The 22,611-nt window shown below is 42.6% G+C and overlaps 1 protein-coding gene across 2 annotated transcripts in view; it reads left to right on the forward strand.

Annotated features, from left to right (window-relative positions):
- Positions 1–3,014: 3,014 nt before the first annotated feature.
- LOC129814936 (caM kinase-like vesicle-associated protein) overlaps positions 3,015–22,611 on the forward strand; it is a 36,918-nt gene continuing 17,321 nt past the window's right edge. Inside the window, exon 1 of one of the 2 annotated variants that reach the window (XM_055868098.1) lies at positions 3,015–3,422. The gene's annotated coding sequence lies outside the window, so the exon portion shown is untranslated. Of the gene's footprint in view, positions 3,423–8,610; positions 8,846–22,611 lie in introns of those variants that run through there. The other variant, XM_055868099.1, reaches the window with a different exon arrangement.

Consider the following 22,611-nt stretch of genomic DNA (forward strand, 5'->3'; position numbering starts at 1 on the left):
GCCATGGATCATCACTGGAGGCTTCTTGCCATGGATCATCACTGGAGGCTTCGTGCCTTGGATCATCACTGGAGTCTTCTTGCCATGGATCAACACTGGAGGCTTCTTGCCATGGATCATCACTGGAGGGACACACAGGAGGCCTGGTTCTGGGAGCGGGCACAGGATACACTGGGCCGTGGAGGCGCACTGGAGGTCTCGAGCGTAGAGCCTGCACAACCCGCCCTGGCTGGATGGTTACTTTGGCCCGGCACGTGCGGGGCGCAGGCACAGGACGCACTGGGCTGTGCAGACGCACCGGAGACAGTGCGCAGAGCCGGCGCAGGATATCCTGGGCCGTAGAAAGGTACTGGTGGCCAGATGCGCTGAGCCGGCACCCTCCGACCTGGCTGGATGCCCACTCTAGCCCGGCCAATTCGGGGAGCTGGAAGGTAGCGCACCGGGCTGTGAACACGCACTGGAGACACCGTGCGCTCCACAGCATAACATGGTGCCTGACCAGTACGACGCTCGTCACGGTAAGCACGGGGAGTTGGCTCAGGTCTATAACCCGACTCCGCCAATCTCCCCTTCCTCTCGGGCTTCCTTGCTAGCCGTGTTCCCTCGTAACGATGGGCCCCTTTACCAGCTGTTTCCGCCTTCCTGGCTGCTTCCACCTGTTCCCATGGAAGGTGATCCCTTCCGGCCAGGATCTCCTTCCATCTCCAGGATCCTTTTGCCGTCCAGGATGTCATCCCATGTCCAGTCCTCCTTTTTACCACGCTGCTTGGTCCTTTTGTGGTGGGTAGTTCTGTCACGGCCGTTGAAAGAAGTGGACCAAGGTGCAGCATGGTGAGCGTACATTTTCCTTTTTATTTAAAATGTCGCCAACAAATTAACAAACGAAAGAAACAACCGTGAAGCTTACAGGGCATTAGTGCCACAAACAAAGTTAACTACCCACACGGTATGGTTCCCAATCAGAGACAACGATAGACAGCTGTCCCTGATTGAGAACCATACCTGGCCAAAACATAGAAATAAAGAAACATAGAAAACAAAACATAGAATGTCCACCCTAAATCACACCCTGACCAAACCAAATAGAGACATAAAAAGGCTCTCTAAGGTCAGGGCGTGACAGCTTTGTGGCTGTTATCTGGTTTTGTGATAAAACAAAGGTGTGGTTGAATTTATTCTGTGTCTTCTTATTGGCTCTGCCTTTAGTCCTATATATCACGGTCGTAAGTCATATGAATTAACAGGTTATAGAGCAAACAACGCAATTATCACAACACATCGGTTGTCATATGGCTTTTCCTGTGTGTGTGTGGGGGGGGGGGGGGGGGGGGCTTACCCAGTGATTTTACCCACGCACCTCTAGTGGCAGAAACACACAGTCAGAGATTTGGGCAAATTAGACAACTGCAAAGCAAATGTTGCCATTCATAGTTTGCACCTCCATCACTGGGTCGCGCCATACCATTGCTATGAACGTAATGTTCTCAAACCTCCCTCTGTCAGAACAGGAACCAACTTTGCCATAGTGGCCCCCAAACGTTGTGATAGATGGTGGCTAAAGACTGCTTAATCTAAATGAATCAATGGTGATCTGGAAATACTATGGCATTGCTAAAGTAGGCAATTGTTTAGAAGGAAACAACTTTGGCATCATTATCATTTTGTCAATGTACTTTAGACCGATAATGTTGTCATTAGCTAACAAAGGTAATCAAAAACAGCTGCCTCCTTTGAAATGTAATTGTTTTCCCAAGCCACTGTAATGCACTTTTGATGAATTCACTGCTCATTGACAATGCACAGAGTAGAATGCTTGATCACTCATGCTTCTCAGATAGGGTCTTGCTTGTTCTTGCTATGAGTATAGCCATAGCTAACAACTATTGTGATCCCCTCGACAGTAGCTAAATTCAGGTCATTATTCATATAGCTTGCTAGCTAGCAAGCTAGCTAGTTGGCTGTGCTATAAATTATATAATCATGCTAGCTAATTGTTTCAATTCACCTTCCAGATGTGAAATTACAAGACAAAAAAGGACACTTACCTAAGGCTGTTCCTCTATGACCTCTTGGATGTGAAGGTAAGGTAGCTAGCTAATCTCTTTTCCAGAGACTTCCATCAAAATGCGCTGTGTGCAATAGCCTGGGGACGAGGTTACCAGCTAGCTAACTTTTTGCGAGGGAATGCAAAATAATTCGATTTTTTCCTTTTCTATGTGTCCCTTCAGGGGTTCCATAACATAGGCTACCATTAGCCTTGATGAATGAATGCTTTCGAGCGGATCACTTTTGTCAAGTGTCACCGCTTTTCACGGTGGGTTGCATTATAGGGATAAAAATAGTCAGACTTGCGCCAACATGTTGACTGCATTAACTTTGCAAAAAACATGTGATCAAAGGTCATGAAGTTTTGATTTCAGTCAACTACACGTTTCTGCAGTTGCTCTTCACCAACTTCATCCTGCAGCCATCGCCTGCATTGTTGGAGGCTCTATTGTCAACCAATCATTTGGGTGTTTTTGTTTGACCAACACGAACGTGACCAAAGATGACTTGAAACAGGAACCAACTTTGCCACGATTCATACAGTGGATACAAACTAATGTGATATTAAATAAGGCTCTCTCTCACTAATTGATTATACAATGTACACAGATATGATTTCAGTTTGTGAGTGTGCGATATTGGGGCTGGGGACATGTTTATTTCGACATTATAAAGAAAAACATTTATGAACAATGGCAACACTGCCAAGTTGATTTGATCCTTGATGTTGGAAAACCACATTAGTATCCGACTTTCGGCTGTTGCAGATCCACCTCCCCCGACTTCACTCCTTGACTTTCATCGAGTCAGTTGTGATCGTCAGGGGTCCCATTGTGACATAGCTACACGGCTCTGAGACCACCGTCAGACATACAGCCAAAATGCACATCTCCCCACAATGCCCAACCAACGCGGCTCCGCTACCCGTCCTCTATTCATTTGAATGTGTTGACAGAAAATGTGAAAAGTCTGAAAGCCAACAGACCAATTTTCTACAACGCTGCTGTGCATACAGGTACATGTTTTGGACCAAGATAAACACTTTAGCCTTACCCACTCAAACGCGCTCAATATATTTGCACACTCACATGCGCACACTCCACACCTTCCTTGCCTGGATGTTGTTGATGGTATTTAGAGCAGCCTACTATTGATGCGCATCATTCCTCCTCTGTGTTGCTCTCTTTAAGAAGCTTTGACGGAGCAGATGAGCGAGGATCTATCTCTTTTATTTCACAGGGAATAAGTCTGCACTGCTAACCAACCCAGGAAAACCAAGCTCTTATCACGTTCTTTCTGCGACAAAGCACGCATAGGCTAAAGAAAGAAAGAACTGGGGAAAAAAACGGCCACAATTTTTACAGAGCTAATTTCAGGTGAGTGAGCAGCATGCAATTTGCAAATTGTACTTATTAAAACGTGAGATGTAACCTAAGATATCCCACACATTTTCTGGGGGCCTTCTGTTTTGGAAAATATATAAGACAGGGTATCACTAGATGCAATGGTTGAAAATGTACCCAATTGTTATACTTGAGTAAAAGTAAAGATACCTTAATAGAAAATGACTCAAGTAAGAGTGTAAGTCAGCCAGTAAAAAGTACAGTATTTTCTTTAGGAATGTAGTGAAGTAAAAGTAAAAGTTGTCAAAACTATAAATAGTAAAGTACAGTTACCTCCAAAAACGACTTAAGTAGTACTTGAAAGTATTTTTAGTAAAGTACTTTACACCACTGACTATATACGAATACCTTTCTTAATAAAGGACATTCTTCACGTTGCAGGTTTCGGAAACTGTGTGCCTGTTGTACCCCCCTCGAAGGTTAACTGGCTTTACATTACAAAAATGGTTAATTTCAGAAAGTATTGTAACAATTACATTTACTGTAAACACCTGATGGCAAACTTTTTTCATATGGCTTTGCCCAAAATTGTCTGAGATGTTTCCAATCATTGTATAACATAATAACATAGAATTTTAAAATAAGTCAGGAATTGGTGGGAAATGTACTTAATTTCATTAAAATATCGTAAGATTTGATTGCAGATGAACTATTGAAAAATACATGTGATGCTAAATCCATTAACAATGTATGACAACTGGAAATTACATTGTTTTCATGTTACCATGTTATTTGCATTGTGCGTGCGTTCCTTCCCCGAGTCATAGTAGGATGGCAGCTACTACAACCCTGTCACCTTAACTTGGGGTGCAGCTAATTACATTGTTGCACTCTCAAGTGATTTTACTGTCTAAAAGGAGTCAGAATACTTTTGTTACAGCGATACCTCACTTTTGGGTATCAGGCAGCACCCTCAGACCCAGGAGGAATAATGATTATAACCCGACTCCGCCAATCTCCCCTTCCTCTCGGGCTTCCTTGCTAGCCGTGTTCCCTCGTGATATGGGTCTCAGGGTAGATTTACATGAGTAAAATATGTATTTCAGTCTGGGTCTTAGCCCAGCGATCATGCCCTGCTCTCTCTGTGTGAAGTTGGGCTCGGCATGCGTTCTTTAGGGCTGATAATGGGCCCTGATATGCCTGACAGGCTGTGACAGCTAATGGCCTTGGCAAAGCCTTTCTTTCAGTCGCCACTTGTCTTTTCTAACTAGCACTGAGTTTGCTGATTGTTTGCTGACTGTGGCGTGGATGGAACCATTGCTTATCACTAACCCTGTTTCAAAGAGTTTCTAGTATTGTTGCGGCTGTATGGAAAGACTGAAGTGCAGAAGCACCTGGCATGTTGGAGAATGGTATTTTTTATCCAGGTTTACAGACTTCATAACACTGTTTTCTCTGGCCTGTCAGTGGAGGATATTTCATGTTTATGTAGCATGCTGTGCGTTGGTTTCTATGACACCTGTGTCGGGATGTGTTTTTATTTTGCATCCAACCGACATTATGAAACCTTAAATTCTTAATTGAAGCCTGGAAAGCTTCATGTATCAGACACGAGAGGAGAGGAGAGAGGCTGTTGTTTTTTCCGAATAAAAATCCAATGTAAAAGCTATATCTCGGAAAGTTAACGTACCACCAAAAATCTCCAGTAGCAGCCTATAGCAGTCATAGGTGTGAATTACCACTGCTCTATTTAATGACGTCAAACCCCACCTCCCCAATCACCCAATTGAAAGCAGTGTATGCGTTGTAGTTTTTTGGCACGGGGAGTTAGGCACTCGCCTTTGATTCGCAAAGTTCCAAGGATGGACTCTCGCATCAGCTGTTCACTCTCTTTACATATGTCAGCTATATTTTCAACCGCAAAACGTCTACATTTTACATTACACATTCTCTCCCTGCCCAACTGAGTGGAGCCCTGTGTTTGTAAATCATCTTGGGATAACACAATGTCCTAAATTAGGATTGAAGGAGAGAAGTCATTTAGGATGCTGTTGGTGGTCTTGCAAGGACACCTGCCTCTCTACTTGGCTCCACTTGAATTGATGGCTGTCAAAGGGTGTAAATATTGTCTGAAACAGAGAACACCGACTGGACAAATGGCCTTTGTGTTGGCTCCCATTCAAATTGACCGTATAGAATGACTGGATGTGGGTTGGCACGTCCTTCTTTGTGACCTACGATGGGCAACAGTCCTTGTTCTGAGAGAGGCGGAGCCACACAGGTCTGTCTTATCAGGTCAAATTAAGGAATGCGTTACCTCAGGTTAAGCGCTCTTGGGGATGCAGATCTTTTCAAGAGGGACAGAAATCACAAAATACAGAAGAACTGGTAAACATGTACAGTCTGGACAACATGTACAGTCATATAAGCCATTGCTTTTATGCATGAAAGTATTACCAGAAAGAAACTGATTTGTATATCCCTGTTAAGATCTGGCCTCCTTCAACGTATTTTTTCTGTTGCATCTCCCATGAGATGGCAGATTAAGTGAATAATTGCTTCAGCAGAAAAGCTGCTCTTGATGGGGTCAAAGGTGAAGGAAATAACCCAGCAAATCAGACCATACTAGCTATGTCTCCATTAACTTGTCCAGTGATTTTTTGTTGTTGTTGTCGACATGTAGAAAGTTCACATTGAAAATGGATGTGCCAATTGCCTGCTATGGTCCGCTTCTATTGAATTGTCTTGTGTCGATAAACACTGCTGGCCATATTGATGTCACCCCCCCAAAAAGAAACAGTGTTGTTTTTGTTGTTTGACTGCACTGTTTGTTGTCCATAGCTTATGCCTGCCCATACCATAACCCCACCGCCACCATGGGGCACTCTGTTGACACAGCATTGACATCAGCAAACCGATCGCCCACAAGACGCCACACACGCTGTCTGCCATCAGCCTGGTACAGGTGTTGAAACCGGGATTCATCCATGAAGAGCACACTTCTCCAGCGTGCCAGTGTCCATCGAACGTGAGAATTTGCCCACTGAAGTCGGTTACGACGCCAAACTGCAGTCAGGTCAAGACCCTGGTGAGGACGACGTGCACGCAGATGAGCTTTCCTGAGACGGTTTCTGACAGTTTGTGCAGAAATTCTTTGGTTGTACAAGCCCACAGTTTCATCACCTGTCCGAGTGGCTGGTCTCAGATGATACTGCAGGTGAAGAACCCAGATATGGACGTCCTGGGCTGGCATGGTTACACGTGGTTTGCGGTTGTGAGGCTGGTTGAACGGAATTCTCTATAACAACATTGGAGGCGGCTTATGGTAGAGAAATGAACATACATTTATCGGACAACAACTCTGGTGGACATTCCTGCAGTCAGCATTCCAATTATACGCTCCCTCAAAACTTGAGACATCTGTGGCATTGTGTTGTGGGACAAAACTGCACATTTTAAAGTGACCTTTTTTATTGTCCCCCGCACAAGGTGTACCTGTGTAAAGATCGTGCTGTTTAATCAGCTTCTTGATATGCCACACCTGTCAGGTGGATGGATTATCTTGGCTAAGGAGAAATGCTCACTAATGGATGTAAACAAATGTGTTAAAACATTCGAGAGAATAAGCTTTCTGTGCATATGGAAAATGTCTGGGATCTTTTATTTCAGCTTATGAAACATGGGACCAACACTTTACATTTATATTTTTGTTCAGTGTAAATAGTTTGTGATTACTGGCTAGTGGCCACTGTGATATTTACGGTCAATTTGAGCTGCAGATCAAGAATGTAGCATTGCCAGCCACAACGAAGGGAAAAGCAAGGGTGTAGCCTAATGTGAATTGCAAAGTAGAAATCTCTTTCGTCCCTCCATTCCTCAGACCTTCCATCTTTCACAGTGGGAATATGGCTTAATTAACAAATAGACAGTTCTCTGAGGCAAACCAAGAGAGGGAGGGAAAGTATGGTTTCATTAGGGTTTAGTCAGTCTACTAACGCAGCGTCTACATTCAGCATGCCGCTGCACAGACTCAAGCAGAGGAAATGAAAGGAAGCAATCCATTTGCTGAATGGCTGTAAGGGAAATTCACATCTCCCCACTGAGTATAATGAAACCACTGCAAAGGTCAGTAAGAACCATATTCCCATGGGTGACAATTAATAAAGCCATGGAAATGATAATGTGTTATTTAAGTAATGTAGCCACACGCCTGTGATAACAACTTCTTCTGGGAAGCATCTTTTGGGTTATTAGTGTGTGTGTGTGTGTGTGTGTGTGTGTGTGTGTGTGTGTGTGTGTGTGTGTGTGAACATAATATTTATTTAGAGGAGATGTCAGTACATTCAAATGTCAGTACATTGCTTACCTGAGGGAAAATCCGGAAAAACAAAGCAATTGGATGAGTTTATAGAGGTCCCATTCACACAGTGAAGAGGCCGGAGAGCACTCAAATACCATTTTGAGAAAATAGGTCATTCGCCAATCAAAGAACACAAGAGTAAAGCCCATTTTTATAAGCAATAAAATGTGAGTAAGCACTGCTGTCAAAGAAAATCCTCACATCCTTCTGAAAGTGTTGCAGAGATCTGAGTAGATCCAAGTGAATGACTGCATCTACAAAAAGCTAAAGTTGAAAGAGAACTTTAAATTATAGCATTAATTAATATTTCACCCCCGCTTGATCCATTTTGTAATTTTGCTAGATACTGTATGTCAATCTTCAACTAGTCATTGATTGGATGACTAGAGAGAGACAGATTATTACAGAACCCTATCAGTTTGCCTTCCATAGAACCTAGTCTGATACGGTTAAACCACACTAACTAATTAGTGTCCTTGTTGTATATATTTTACGGTTATTGCGTGTTTACAGTAATGTGAAAAACAGTCAACAAGAAAAAAGTGGAAGTGAGTGAAGAAAAAGTGGTCACGTCATGCTTCATGTGCATGCAGATGAAAATGATGGGCTGTATACTGGGTTGCAGGCCAACGGGTACTGTTCTTATTACAAACACAGTCTATTTTGAAGGTACTAAGATCATTCCATGAAGGATCTTCTATATTGATCTGTTGATGCGAGACGAAACATCCGTTTGTTTTGCGTCAATAGAAAACCAGCGAGGTGAGCATGACCCTAGCCAGCCACTAAATTTAGCTCTGTTCCTGCACAACAGTGTGGATGGGGAGTGCGTCCATACCCCCCCCCCCCCCCCTGCATGTGATGCTGCTGGTTATGCTCTAAAGGCACAGCACTGTACCATGACGCTTATGTAGGACTTGGTATCCAAGGCAACAAACAACAGAACAGAATGGTCAGATTAGGCAGAGAAGCGTGAAGAAGAAGAATAGGAAAAAAATATGTCAGACTCATAACCAATAAGTCAGAAGCTGGAACACAAGGGGAAGAGGGACCTACGTCTTTCCTCTTCAATCCTGTCAACAGCCAGATCAAACAGGTAAGAAGAGCCGAGCTATCTCAGCTGTTCTCACCAGTGATTTCATGTAGTTTTCCGATTCCCTTGCAGTTCTGTTGTGGAATCTGTTGTCCTAGGTGCTGATGGCAACGATCAGTATGGCTGGGAATTGGACCTCACGATATGATATTATCACGATACTTAGATATTTATTGCGATTCCCACGATTCTATATGTATTGCGATTCAATAATGGGATTTTATTGCGATTTGATGTTCCAAACATGTTACTCACCATATGTCTGCAGCAGAGGGACCAGAGAGAGCCATGAGAAAATGAGTTTTGATCAGTCATGGAAATAAAAGATCTGGAAACAAATTGGCTCCTTATTTAATAAAAAGAAGATGGAGAAAAATATGTAAAGGAAAAACACTGGAGTTTTGGTGCAGGTACAGCCAACTACAGGGAAAATAAGATATATATCATCAAAAATAATATCCCAATATGTAACTGTATCGATTTTTCCCCCCCATCACTAACATTCAGGGGTGAAAGTAGATTTAATTTCTTACCGGTATGGGACTCCCTATGTGTCACATACATAACAATAATTATAGCATTTAGATGGAATCATCGAATTACATATAGAATCCCTATTCATTTCATATGATCTCTGTGTGCCTAGTAGACCTAGTAAAGATTTGTCATATGACTTCTAACATGTGTTATCTTTTAATGTGGCATAAACACAACCAGTCGTGATGTTTTTATCTGATTGTCAATCATTTCAAAAAAGCGCTCCTGTAGGATACCTGCGCAGGTTCGTCCGCTCATCAAATAATTCCAGCATCCAAACAGTGCACTGTGCACCCACAATTTGATGAATAGAAAGAGACATCTGTTACAAAACACCTACAAGTGTATTGTAATGATACTTGTAGCCTGAATTGATGTGTCCACTGCTGTCCGCACGCATCTCGGTATTGGCCACTCATCTCCACCTTGGCAAAATGGAATTGTTCTCATGGAATTACACTGTAATTTGGAGCGTACTATACCATCCAGTTTCAAGTCAATTCGCTCATTTTCTATGCGGCTGACATGCTGCAAAGTTAAATAATGGTGTAATAGCCAACAGTTTTCTTGGCATTTTGTGTTACAGTGTAACGCCACTATTTATTTTCCCAGAATTCTGAACCAGACCGTACTGGCTTACTTTCACCCCTGGCGACGATATATGTTTGTGTTTCATCTGTTTTATACTAAATCTAGTCTGTATTGAGGTTGATTTAATCAAATTCCTCTAAGCGAGGATAATACACAGTGACGGTCTTACCGTTCCAAAAGGCAACGTCTGTTTCCTAGCTTGAGGTTGTGCATGACCATCTCCCCCCTGTCACTAGTGCTTCATAAGCCTTAACCTTCGTGGGCCCCAGGCTCGTGCCACGGATCAGGCACCAGGGCCATGCCTACGTCAGACGGCAGGTAGCCTAGTGGTTAGAGCGTTGGACTAGTAACCGAAAAGGTTGCAAGATCGAATCTGTGAGCTGACAAGGTGAAAATCTGAACAAGGCAGTTAACCCACTGTTCCTTGGCCATCATTGAAAATAAAAATGTGTTCTTAACTGACTTGCCTAGTTAAATAAAGGTTAAAACAAATATTTTAAAAAAGACCTGGGAGACTGGGGAGAATAATTTACCTGGTTATTGTATGGTACATACAGTATTATGAGAGAGTATGAAATGAGCTACTGAAACAGCCAGTCAAGGATCACCCAATTGTACAGTTCATGACGCCTTATTACTCCATCACGATATCTGCGGTAAAAGATTTGAAGTCTCTGTAGCTCCCAAGCCATTACTCTCAGATAAAGACTGACTGTGTCCAAATACCCATACCAGCGTACTACATACTTAAACTGCATACTATGTTCTCATCGTCACATATTATTTAGCACAAACCATTTAGTAAAAAGTATGCAGTATGCTATGGCCACAACGCAGTAGCAGCTCCTGACTGGCTCAGCTCTTGACTGGCTGAGTAGGTGGGGCGGGGCCGAGTGCAGGTGGATATTTCCAAATTCAACAGACAAACATCGCATTAACCAGGCTGATAATAGCTCATTTCCAATTCGATGGATTTCTCTTAAACTCTGAATTGAATAGGAATGGAGTTACAGGCCTAAATAGGCTGTTTATAGCCAGACTACCACATTCTACTTGTACTGTAGGCTATGTAATCTACCTATCCTATTTCAAAAGTACTAAAGAAAGAAACTGATTGTTTAGTTTCATTTCAACATATTTAGTGAAACCAAAGTTCTGTAACATATATAAATTAAGTCAAATAGCCAGAAGTGTTCAAATGTTCAAATCAAAAGGCTACAAATCAGAAACGCTGGACAGCAACATAATACACTAAAGCACTGATCATTGGGAACGAGATCAGAATGACTGCTAATGCTTGACCCATAGATTAAATAGGTATCCTAGCCTACAAAACTAAAACAATCCATGTGTTCAAATCAAAAGGCCTGATTAACATGACATAAATAACGCAGCCACATTTCGAGTCCCCGCTGCCGACACAATCAAAAATCAAAAGACGGTTTAATATTTAGTTTAGTTTCAAAGCTCTGACAAAGGGCAAGAGAACAATAAATACTTGTCAATGAGAAAACATCATTTATTTTTTTAAGACTTCCGCTTCGATGCAATAGGCCTACTTGTGATCATTTTAAGTAGAACAAAAACTATTTAGCCTACATTTGAATACCACCGCAGAAGCTTTGCTATTAGGCATCTTTCCAATTCAGTAGCCACAGTTTTGTTGTTTGGCTACCTGAAGAGAACTAGGTCCTATCACTCACAGCCCACCCCTTCCAATCTACTAGAGGAAGAGCCAAAATGAATATAACATCCTGGCATTTAACCTATACTTGATTTTTTGAAACTTTGAATACTATAAAACATTGTATTTTCGAATACTGAGAATGCGTCATGCCACAATTGCGTTGTTTCCCGCTATTCCTTGCGCATCCACATATCCAATTGATCAGCTGTTGTCAAAGCCAAAATTAGTGGCACATCAGGGCATTTAAAGTATACTCAAAAGAATTTGAATCAGAGTAAGGAGATTGCATGTAAACCCATGCTAAAAAACTATGGTCTACTATACAGCATGTGTATTGCAAGTTATGTTGAATATTTGATGATGAATCTCAATATACTGTAGCAGGCTCAAGGGTGTGGGGTTTCCACGTCACCAAGTTCAGTAACAAAACTTGCACCAGTAGCACAAATAGAATGCAAATGGGAAGTTTATCAGTGTTTTTTGTACACTGGGGAAGAAGGGGGAATTCACCAATTACTTCACAATCCACAAGCTGTTCTCTTTGTCCGTTCTGTTTTCTTGGGGTAATCCTCACACTCGGGTCCTCAGCCAATCCGGTCCGATACACAAGGAGGGTAGTCCGACAGTCCAGGTCACAATGGGTAATCACACATATATTGCTCTTGCTTCTCTCACTCTTCATCACTCTCTTGGTTCACTGCTCCCTCCTTTGTCCCCAGGCACTCCCTGGCTTAATGAGCTACAGCCTCGCCTCGTTGGGGCAGGAAGTCCATATAAGGCTCGGGGGTGGAGCCAGCGACCTGCAAGATATTTCCCCTCAATAACCACTCCCCTCACCTCTCCCTGCCATCTGCCACAATACATATACACTTAGCATTTGTTTATGGTGTAGTTTACTGATTGTGGCACCCTGAATTATAGTCCTAAACAGACCCTGGACCAGACAGTTGATATTACTGTAACGCAGATTCTTTGAAGAACTATAGGTTTCCATCCAATTGGCGATATTCGCATTTTTCATGCGAATATTCTAAAAACTTCTTAAAAACAACATGGCCATTTTCCCACCAGAGATATGTTTCCATCAAATTGACTTGTTGCGGATAAAAAGCTGTGTGTGATGACGTAGTGCACATAAAAATAACTCGCATAGAGCCCCGAATTGATTATCCCTTTTATACCATGGCTATAATTTAACATAATTGCCACTTGAAATGTGTTAATTTGCCAGTAGAAATATGTTCAACATTCATTGAAGTAGCTAGCAAGTTTACTTGAAAGCTTCAGTAGTTACCTTGGTAACCAAACAAACATACTTGCTAATTTATCTAACCAAACCATCAGTCCTAGCTTGCTAATATGAAAATCGAATTCAACAACGTCAATAATGTTTTCAATTTGTCTTTCGCTTTCAAAAGAAGCTCGAACATAGAACTATAGTCATTGTTATTCTACTGTGCTGATATACCGTGCATTATAGGGAAATAATGCACATGCTAGAATGCCCTTCAAGCCAATCAGAAACGAGTATTCGACAATGCCATAGTCCAATTGTATTTGTCAAATGGCAGCCAAGCATCGACCATCAAGTCACCAGAATAAGACCCTTGATATTTATTGAAAAGGAGCATCAAACTCATCACAGTGCACTTTCGCCACCCTGTGAAGTTCATCATAACTTATCTCATGTGTAGCCTGATAAACTGAATGCTTTTCCAAGTCGTAGTGGGAGGACCACAAAACAAATCCTACTTCGTTATTTTCTCTATTATTTGCTCATAAAGATGTTCCCACCGCCATTTCTCACATAATACATTTTACAGACACAAAAAGATCCCACCTTGTATAGCGTATTTTGTTTTGTCGTCATTTGGAAAGTTTACCGACAGAATTTGCTGTTTCCATCAAGCCTGTCGTGACATTTTTTATCCAACATGTACTTTACTCGCATAAAAAGGTTGGATGGAAACCTGGTTAGTGCGTAACAGTGTTGTGACGAGGCTTTTTGCATATTCATGATTAGCACAGAGGCTCAGACAATACAGCGAAGAATGATGAATGTTTATGCATTATGCTAAGCAGTATTTCTATTAGCTATATCAGTATCACCACTGATTGATGCTGTGTCTCGCACTTGTTATGTTTGCTGAAACTGAATTGGATTAATGCTTTGCTTAGAAAACCAAATAATATAATAAAAAGTGAACAAGGGTTATTGTTACTGTCCTCTTATTCAGACATGAAACCATTTTTAAAAGTGACCCCTGAGCCAACACTTCACTATTGGAACAATAGCTCCATAGCAAAACCATAATGGGATTGTAGAACAAGGGGGAATGTCATTATGAAGCAGTTATATAAGCTAATTTGATGTGTGTGTGTGTGTGTGTGTGTGTGTGTGTGTGTGTGTGTGTGTGTGTGTGTGTGTGTGTGTGTGTGTGTGTGTGTGTGTGTGTGTGTGTGTGTGTGTGTGTGTGTGTGTGTGTGTGTGTGTGTGTGTGTGTGTGTGTGTGTGTGTGTGTAAGAGTATGCTTGTGTTACACCCCCTGCGCCCCCCCTGCCGGCGCTCCCCACAGTTTAGGAACCACTGGGTTAGAGACAGCCAGGCAGGCAGCCTTTGTGGGGTTCGTTCCCCTAGGATCCATGCTTGAGAAGGGGTCTCAGCATGTGGAGAGTGGCAGGCTGTACTTTGGACTTGAAACTACTAACAAATCTCTGTTTTAACATACAGTACCAGGGAGTGATGCTGAGCTCTGCAGCTTTCAGACGGAAGAGAAAGGAGGTGTGCATACTGTATACAGGCTGTATACTGTAGGCTGTTTATGCACAGAACATGTTTAGCTACGAAATACATATGTTTCAAACGTATATCTGCATTTTTCCATATTGTTCAGAGTGCATATGTGAGCATGTGTCTTTGGCTATATTATCTTACACCTGACTGTCTCTTCCCTTGATTTCTAGAAGTCTACAAAAATGGCTCCTCCGATAGTGGATTGTGAACATGAACATTCTCCTTTCCCCCTTATGTTCCCCCTATAGTGTCCTATAAAGTGTTAATAATGCAGTTAATGAAATATTCATTCGGTTAGAAACTACACATACACACATATCGATAGATAATCCTACACTGGAAGGGGAGTGATAAAATCCAATCTTTTTATGCGAGTAAAGTACATGTCGGATGAAAAATGTCATGTCAGGCCTGATGGATACAGTTAATTTGTCGTAAACTTTCCAAATCAAAAGGTGGGATCTTTGTGTCTGTAAAAATATATTATGCGAGCAATGACAGTGGAAACTGTAATATTGATACAATAACCATCATATGGAAGTAAACTTGGAGTCAGGCGATTATATGTTGTGTGGTCCTCCCACTACGAAAGCACGCAGTTGATTTGGCTACAGATGAAATAAGTTATGATGAACTTCACAGGGTGGTAAAAGTGCACGGTGATGAGCTTGATGCTCCTTTCCAATAAATATCAAGAGTCTTACTCTGGTGACATGCTTAGCTGCCGTTTGATAAACAGAAATAATCTTGCTCTTTTTGTTCATAATAATCTCATCATGTAAACTATACCCACACTGTATCTGCGAGCTGTTGGCTAGAACGCACATGTCAAGATCAGCGTGGGCACATTCACTATATAACACAACATTTTTAGTGACAAAACCATCAGTAGAGTTAAATGCGATAAAAACCCATCTCACTTTTTTATTAGGTATATGGGAATTTAACCGCAAACGTTAGTTTTATGTGCACTACGTCATCACACACTGCCTTTAATCAGCAATAATGGGAAAACATCTGTGGTGGGAAAATGCAAATATTGGAATATTCATATGAAAATCTGTTGCCTATTGGATGGAAACGTACCTACTGATACATACTACAAAGGCTGCTGTTTAAGGCTAGGCTACATTTGAAATTCTCCGTATGCCAAGTGCCAATACATCCAATGTAGCCTACAGTTGACAATACTGGCCTCATGCCCTCATCATTCATGCGACAGAGCAAACAGAAACACATTTGCAGAGGCTTATTTTAGGGTATGTATGGAAGGTCAAAACAAAAATGAGTGTATTCACACACAAGCAGCTTATGAAAATGTGCTGGCAAACCTGCTGGCACCGCTCTTTCATTATCTCTTTACAACCACGTAGAATATCGAATACGAATGCTAGGATCAATGTGCTGCTAGGTGACAGCAGATTACAGGTCTCGTGTGGCTCAGTTGGTAAAGCATGGGGCTTGCAATGCCAAGGTTGTAGGTTTGATTCCAATGGGGGGAAAAGTATGCACTACTGTAAATTGCTCTGCATAAGAGTGTCTGCTAAATGACTAAGATATTGAACGGTCTCAAACATACACCTGAATGTGTTGCTACTAATGGATTGCCAGAGAGTACAAAGCTAATATGTCTAAAACAAACATTTTGGGGAGTGGTGTTGTCGATCTAATCTCAAACTGAGGAAGGTATTGACTAATTAGCTAGAGTGTGTCCCGATCTAATCTCAAACTGAGGAAGGTATTGACTAATCTGCTAGAGTGTCCCACATGTCAGAACTGACTCGCTGTCAAATTTACATCTAAAATCAAGACAGATATGACAACCCTTGTATGTCATTGTCCCTTTGTTTTTGACTTCTGAACTCTTTTGTTGTAAATTTTACAATAGATACATTTACTCCAGGTACTGTAGAAGCAGTGTTATGTAGAAGTCTGTGGCAACTGTGATGGAAGTCTAACTGTAAGGTACAGTTAGGACTCAATGAGTCCTCCAAGCTCATCACTAAACTAAGGACTCTTTGACTGAACACCTCCCTCTGCAACTGGATCCTGGACTTCTTGATGGGCCACCCCCCCATCATTAAGTTTACTGACAACACAACGGGGGTAGCCTTGATCTCCGCCGACGACAAGACCGCCTATAGGGAGAAGGTCAGAGATCTGGCATCACACTGCAACAATCTCTCCAACAACGTCAGCTAGAAAAAATGGCTAATCATGGACTACACGCCCCATTTACATTGACGGAGTTGTAGGGGAGCGGTTTGAGAGCTTCAAGTTTCTCGGGTTCCACAACACTAAGGATCTATCATGGTCCACACACACCAACACAGTCATGAAGAGGGCACGACAGCTCCTCATCTCCCTCAGGAGGCTGAAAAGATTTGGCATGGGCCCTCAGATCTTGAAAAAGTTCTACAGCTGTACCATTGAGAGCATCTTGACTGGCTGCATCCCCGCTTGGTATGGCAACTGCTTGGCATCAGACCGCAAGATGCTACAGAGTGTAGTGAGTATGGCCCAGTACGTCATTGGGGCTGAGCTCCCTGCCATCCAGGACATCTATACCAGGTGGTGTCAGAGGAAGGCCATAAAAATTGGCAAAGACTCCAACCACCCAAGTCTCATAGACTGTTTTTTCTGCTACGGCATGACAAGCGGTAACGATGCACCAAGTCTGGAATCAACAAGACCCTGAACAGCTTCTAACCCCAAGCCATAAGACTGCTAAATAGTTAGTTAAATAGTTAACCAAATAGCTACCTGGACAATCTGCTTTGACCCTTTTTGCATTACCTTTTTTGACTTTGATATTGATGCTATTAGATATTCTTCAAAGTAGCCACCCTTTGCCTTGATGACAGCTTTGCACACTCTTAGCATTCCCTCAACCAGCTTCATGAGGTAGTCATCTGGAATGCATGTCAAATAACAGGTGTGCCTTGTTAAAAGTTCATTTGTGGAATTTCGTTCCTTCTTAATTTGTTTTAGCCAATCAGTTGTGTTGTGACAAGGTAGGGGTGGTATACATAAGATAGCCCTATTTGGTAAAAGACCAAGTCCATATGATGGCAAGAACAGCTCAAATAAGCAAAGAGAAAGACATGAAGTTCAGTCAATCCATAAAGTGCAGTCGCAAAAACCATCTGGTTTGCGCTTAGTGGGACTATTATTTGTTTTTCAACAGGACAATGACCCAACACACCTCCAGGCTGTGTAAGGGCTATTTTGCCAAGAAGGAGAGTGATGGAGTGCTGCATCAGATGACCTGGCCATTATGATCACCCGACCTCAACCCAATTGAGATGGTTTGGGATGAGTTGGACCGCAGAGTGAAGGAAAAGCAGCCAACAATCAATCAATCAATCAATAAAATATATTCATAAAGCCCTTCTTACATCAGCTGATGTCACAAACTGCTGTACACAAACCCAGCCTAAAACCCCAAACAGCAAGCAATGCATGTGTAGAAGCACGGTGGCTAGGAAAAACTCCCTAGAAAGGCCAGAACCTAGGAAGAAACCTAGAGAAGAGCCAGGCTATGAGGGGTGGCCATTTCTCTTCTGGTTGTGGCGGGTTGAGATTATAACAGAACGTGGCTAAGATGTTCAAATGTTCATAGATGACCAGCAGTGTCAAATAATAATAATCACAGTGGTTGACGAGGGTGCAACTATCAGGCCCTGGCCATAGAGAGGTTTTTATTCTCTATTTTGGTTAGGCCAGGGTGTGACTAGTGTGGGCATTCTAGTTTCTTCATTTCTATGTTTTCTATTACTGTGTGTTTGGCCGGGTGTAGTTCTCAATCAGAGGCAGCTGTCTATCGTTGTCTCTGATTGAGAACCATACTTAGGTATCTCTTTTTTCCACCTGTGTTTGTGGGAAGTTGACTTTTGTTTAGGGCACATAGCCTGTAGCTTCACGGTTTGTTTTTGTAATGTTTGTTGTTTTGTTTGGCGTCATTTTTATTCAATAAAAGAAAATGTACCTTGGTCCACTTTTTTCAACGCCGTGACAGAACTTCCCACCACCAAAGGACCAAGCAGCGTGGTAGAGAGGACTCCTGGAGATGGGAGGAGATCCTGGATGGTAAGGGACCCTGGAGGCAGGCTGGGGAGTATCGCCGTCCAAGGGAGGAACTGGAGGCAGCTAAGGCGGAGCGGCAGCGTTATGAGGGAACAAGGCTGGCAAGGAAGCCCGAGAGGCAGCCCCCCAATTTTTTTGGGGGGGGGGAACACGGGGAGTGTGGCTGAGTCAGGTTGGAGACCTGAGCCAACTCCCCATGCTTACCGTGGCGAGCATGTGACTGGTCAGGCCCCGTGTTATGGGGTGATGCGCACTGTGTCTCGGTTGAGTATTCACAGGCCGGTGTGCTCGGTGCCAGCGTCCCTCATTTGCCGGGTGGAAGTGGGCATCCAGCCAGAACGTTTCGTATACATTGTTTGACTTCAGGAAGACAGTGAGTTGCTGCTTTTTCAAAAATGTTAGAGATGAATGGGAGATTCGATATAGGCCGATAGTTTTAAAAATATTTTCTGAGTCAAGGTTTGGCTTTTTCAAGAGAGGCTTGATTACCGCCACTTTTAGTGAGTTTGGTACACATCCGGTGGATGGAGAGCCGTTTATTATGTTCAACATAGGAGGGCCAAGCATAGGAAGCAGCTCTTTTAGTAGTTTAGTTGGAATAGGGTCCAGTATGCAGGTTGAAGGTTTAGAGGCCATGAATATTTTCATCAATGTGTCAAGAGATATAGTATTACAAAACTTGAGTGTCTCCCTTGATCCTGGGTCCTGGCATAGTTGTGCAGACTCAGGAAAACTGAGCTTTGGAGGAATACGCAGATTTAAAGAAGAGTCTGTCATTTGCTTTTTAATGATCATGATCTTTTCGTCAAAGAAGTTCATAAATGTATCACTGATGAAGTGAAAGCCATCCTCTCTTGGGGAATGCTGTTTTCAGTCAGCTTTGCAACAGTATCAAAAATTGTTTTGTGATTGTTCTTATTTTCCTCAATTAAGTTGGAAAAATAGAATGATCGAGCAGCAGTGAGGGCTCTTCAATACTGCACGGTACTGTCTTTCTAAGCTAGTCGGAAGACTTCCAGTTTGGTGTGGCGCCATTTCTGTTCCAATTTTCTGGACGCTTGCTTCAGAGCTCGGGTATTTTCTGTATACCAGGGAGCTAGTTTCTTATGACAAATGATTTTTGTTTTTAGGGGTGTGACTGCATCTAGGTTATTACACAAGGTTAAATGAAGTTCCTCAGTTAGGTGGTTAACTGATTGTTGTTCTCTGACTTCCTTGGGTAGGCGGAGGGAGTCTGGAAGGGCATCTAGGAATCTGTGAGTTGTCCGAGAATTTATAGCACGACTTTTGATGATCCTTGGTTGGGGTCTGAGCAGATTATTTGTTGCGATTGCAAACGTAATAAAATGGTGGTCCGATAGTCCAGGATTATGAGAAAAAATGAATGAAATTCAGGGAACTCAGTGAGGAACGCTGTATATGGCCCAGGATGCCTGTAAACAGTAGCTATAAAAAGTGATTGAGTAGGCTGCATAGATTTCATGACTAGAAGCTCAAAAGACGAAAACGTCTTTTTTTTGTAAATTGACATTTGCTGTCGTAAATGTTAGCAACACCTCCGCCTTTGCGGGATGAGCGGGGGATATGGTCACTAGTGTAACCAGGAGGTGAGGCCTCATTTAACACAGTAAATTCATCAGGCTTAAGCCATGTTTCAGTCAGGCCAATCACATCAAAATTATGATCAGTGACTAGTTCATTGACTTTAACTGCCTTGGAAGTGAGGGATTTAACATTAAGTAGCACTATTTTGAGATGTGAGATATCACAATCTCTTTCAATAATGGCAGGAATGGAGGAGGTCTTAATTCCAGTGAGATTGCTAAGGCGAACACCGCCATGTTTAGTTTTGCCCAACCTAGATCAAGGCACAGACACGGTCTCAATGGGGATAGCTGAGCTGACTACACTGACTGTGCTAGTGGCAGACTCCACTAAGCTGGCAGGCTGGCTAACAGCCTGCTGCCTGGCCTGCACCCTGCTGCCTGGCCTGCACCGTATCTCATTGTGGAGCTAGTGGAGTTAGAGCCCTGTCTATGTTCGTAGATAAAATGAGAGCACCCCTCCAGCTAGGATGGAGTCCGTCACTCCTCAGCAGGTCAGGCTTGGTCCTGTATGTGGGTGAGTTCCAGAAAGAGGGCCAATTATCTACAAATTCTATCTTTTGGGAGGGGCAGAAAACAGTTTTCAACCAGCGATTGAGTTGTGAGCTCATCACTCCCCCTAACTGGGAGGGGGCCAGAGACAATTACTCGATGCTGACACATCTTTCTAGCTGATTTACACGCTGAAGCTATGTTGCGCTTGATGACCTCTGACTATTTCATCCTAACATTTTTGGTGCCGACGTGGATAACAATATCCCTATACTCTCTACACCAGTTTTAGCCTTAGCCATCACCATCTTCAGATTAGCCTTAACGTCGGTAGCCCTGCCCCCTGGTAAACATTGTATGATTGCTGGATGATTCGTTTTTTGGTCTAATTCTGCAGGTTATGGAGTCGCCAATGACTAGGGTTTTCAATTTGTCAGAGCTAATGGTGGGAGGCTTCGGCGTCTCAGACCCCGTAACGGGAGGAGGAGAGACCAGAGAAGGCACGGCCTCTGACTCCGACCCGTTGCTTAATGGGGAGAACCGGTTGAAAGTTTCTGTCGGCTGAATGAGCGACACCAGTTGAGCATTCCTACAGCATTTCCCTCCAGAAGCCACGAGAAAATTGTCCGGCTGCGAGGACTGTAAGAGGCGATTTATACTACTATCTGTACTTTTTGGTGGCACAGACGCTGTCTCATCCTTTCCTACACTTAAATTACCCTTGCCTAACGATTGCGTCTGAAGCTGGGCTTGCAGCACAGCTATCCTCGCCATAAGGCGATCGTTCTCCTGTATATTATGAGTACAGCGACTATAATTAGATGGCATAATGTTAATGTTACTACTTAGCTTCGGGTGGTGGAGGTCCTGATGAACCACGTCCAGATAAAGCATCTGGGGTGAAAAAGTTGAATGAAAAAAGTCAAAAGAGGGAAAAAATGTAAATATAAAACGGTAATTAAAAAATAAAAACTGTAAAGTTGGCAGTTAGCAAAGTAAGATTAGCAACAAACCGCACAGCAGCACATAGACAAGTCTACACGGTGTGACCGGAAATAACGTCAAATCAGTCCTTGCAAAAACCCAACAAGTGCTCAGCATATGTTGGAAGTCCTTCAAGACTGTTGGGAAAGCATTCCAGGTGAAGCTGGTTGAGAGAATGCCAAGCATGTGCAAAGCTGTCATCAAGGCAAAGTGTGGCTACTTTGAAGACTAAAATCTCAAATATATTATGATTTGTTTAACACTTTTTTGATTACTACATGATGTCATATGTGTTATTTCAGAGTTTTGATGTCTTCACTATTATTCTATGATGTAGAAAATAGTCAAATAAAGAAAAACCCTTGAAGGTGTCCAAACTTTTGACTGGTACTGTACGTATCTACCTCAATTAGCTTGTACCCTTGCACATCGACTTGTACCCTTGCACATCAACCCCGTGTATATAACCAAGTTATTGTTACTTATTGTGTATTTATTATTACTTAGATGTTTTATGTGTTATTACTTTTGTATTATTTCTTTATTTAATTTCTCTGCATTTTTGTGAAAGGCCCGTAAGTAAGCACTTCGCTGTTCACGAAGCATGTGACGAATAACATTTGATATGATTTGATGTATGTTTATCAGTTGCAGTAATAGAGTTGCTTGAGGGGAGGCTGATTATATCAGCGCCACTGTGCTATTCAGCCAGCGAGTCAGGCAATGCGTATCTCTGGAGACCTGATCCTGGAGATATATAGTAATGAGTCCCACTGTGGCCCGCACTACACTCAACCTTCTCTTCTCCTCTCCTCTCCTCTGAGTCTTCATCCCAGAGACTCTCTCCTTCCCGTGCCGATGATTGATTCACAACCTGAAACAGAACTATTCACTCTTCTTCTCCTCTCTCGCTGCACAGGGTTCATTATTTCCCTCTCCTGGCTCATTACTACCAGTCTACGTGTCGGCTGGAGATATTGCCCACTCCGCACCA

This window comes from Salvelinus fontinalis, chromosome 18, assembly GCF_029448725.1.
Source record: "Salvelinus fontinalis isolate EN_2023a chromosome 18, ASM2944872v1, whole genome shotgun sequence".
Taxonomy (NCBI): Eukaryota; Metazoa; Chordata; class Actinopteri; order Salmoniformes; family Salmonidae; genus Salvelinus; species Salvelinus fontinalis.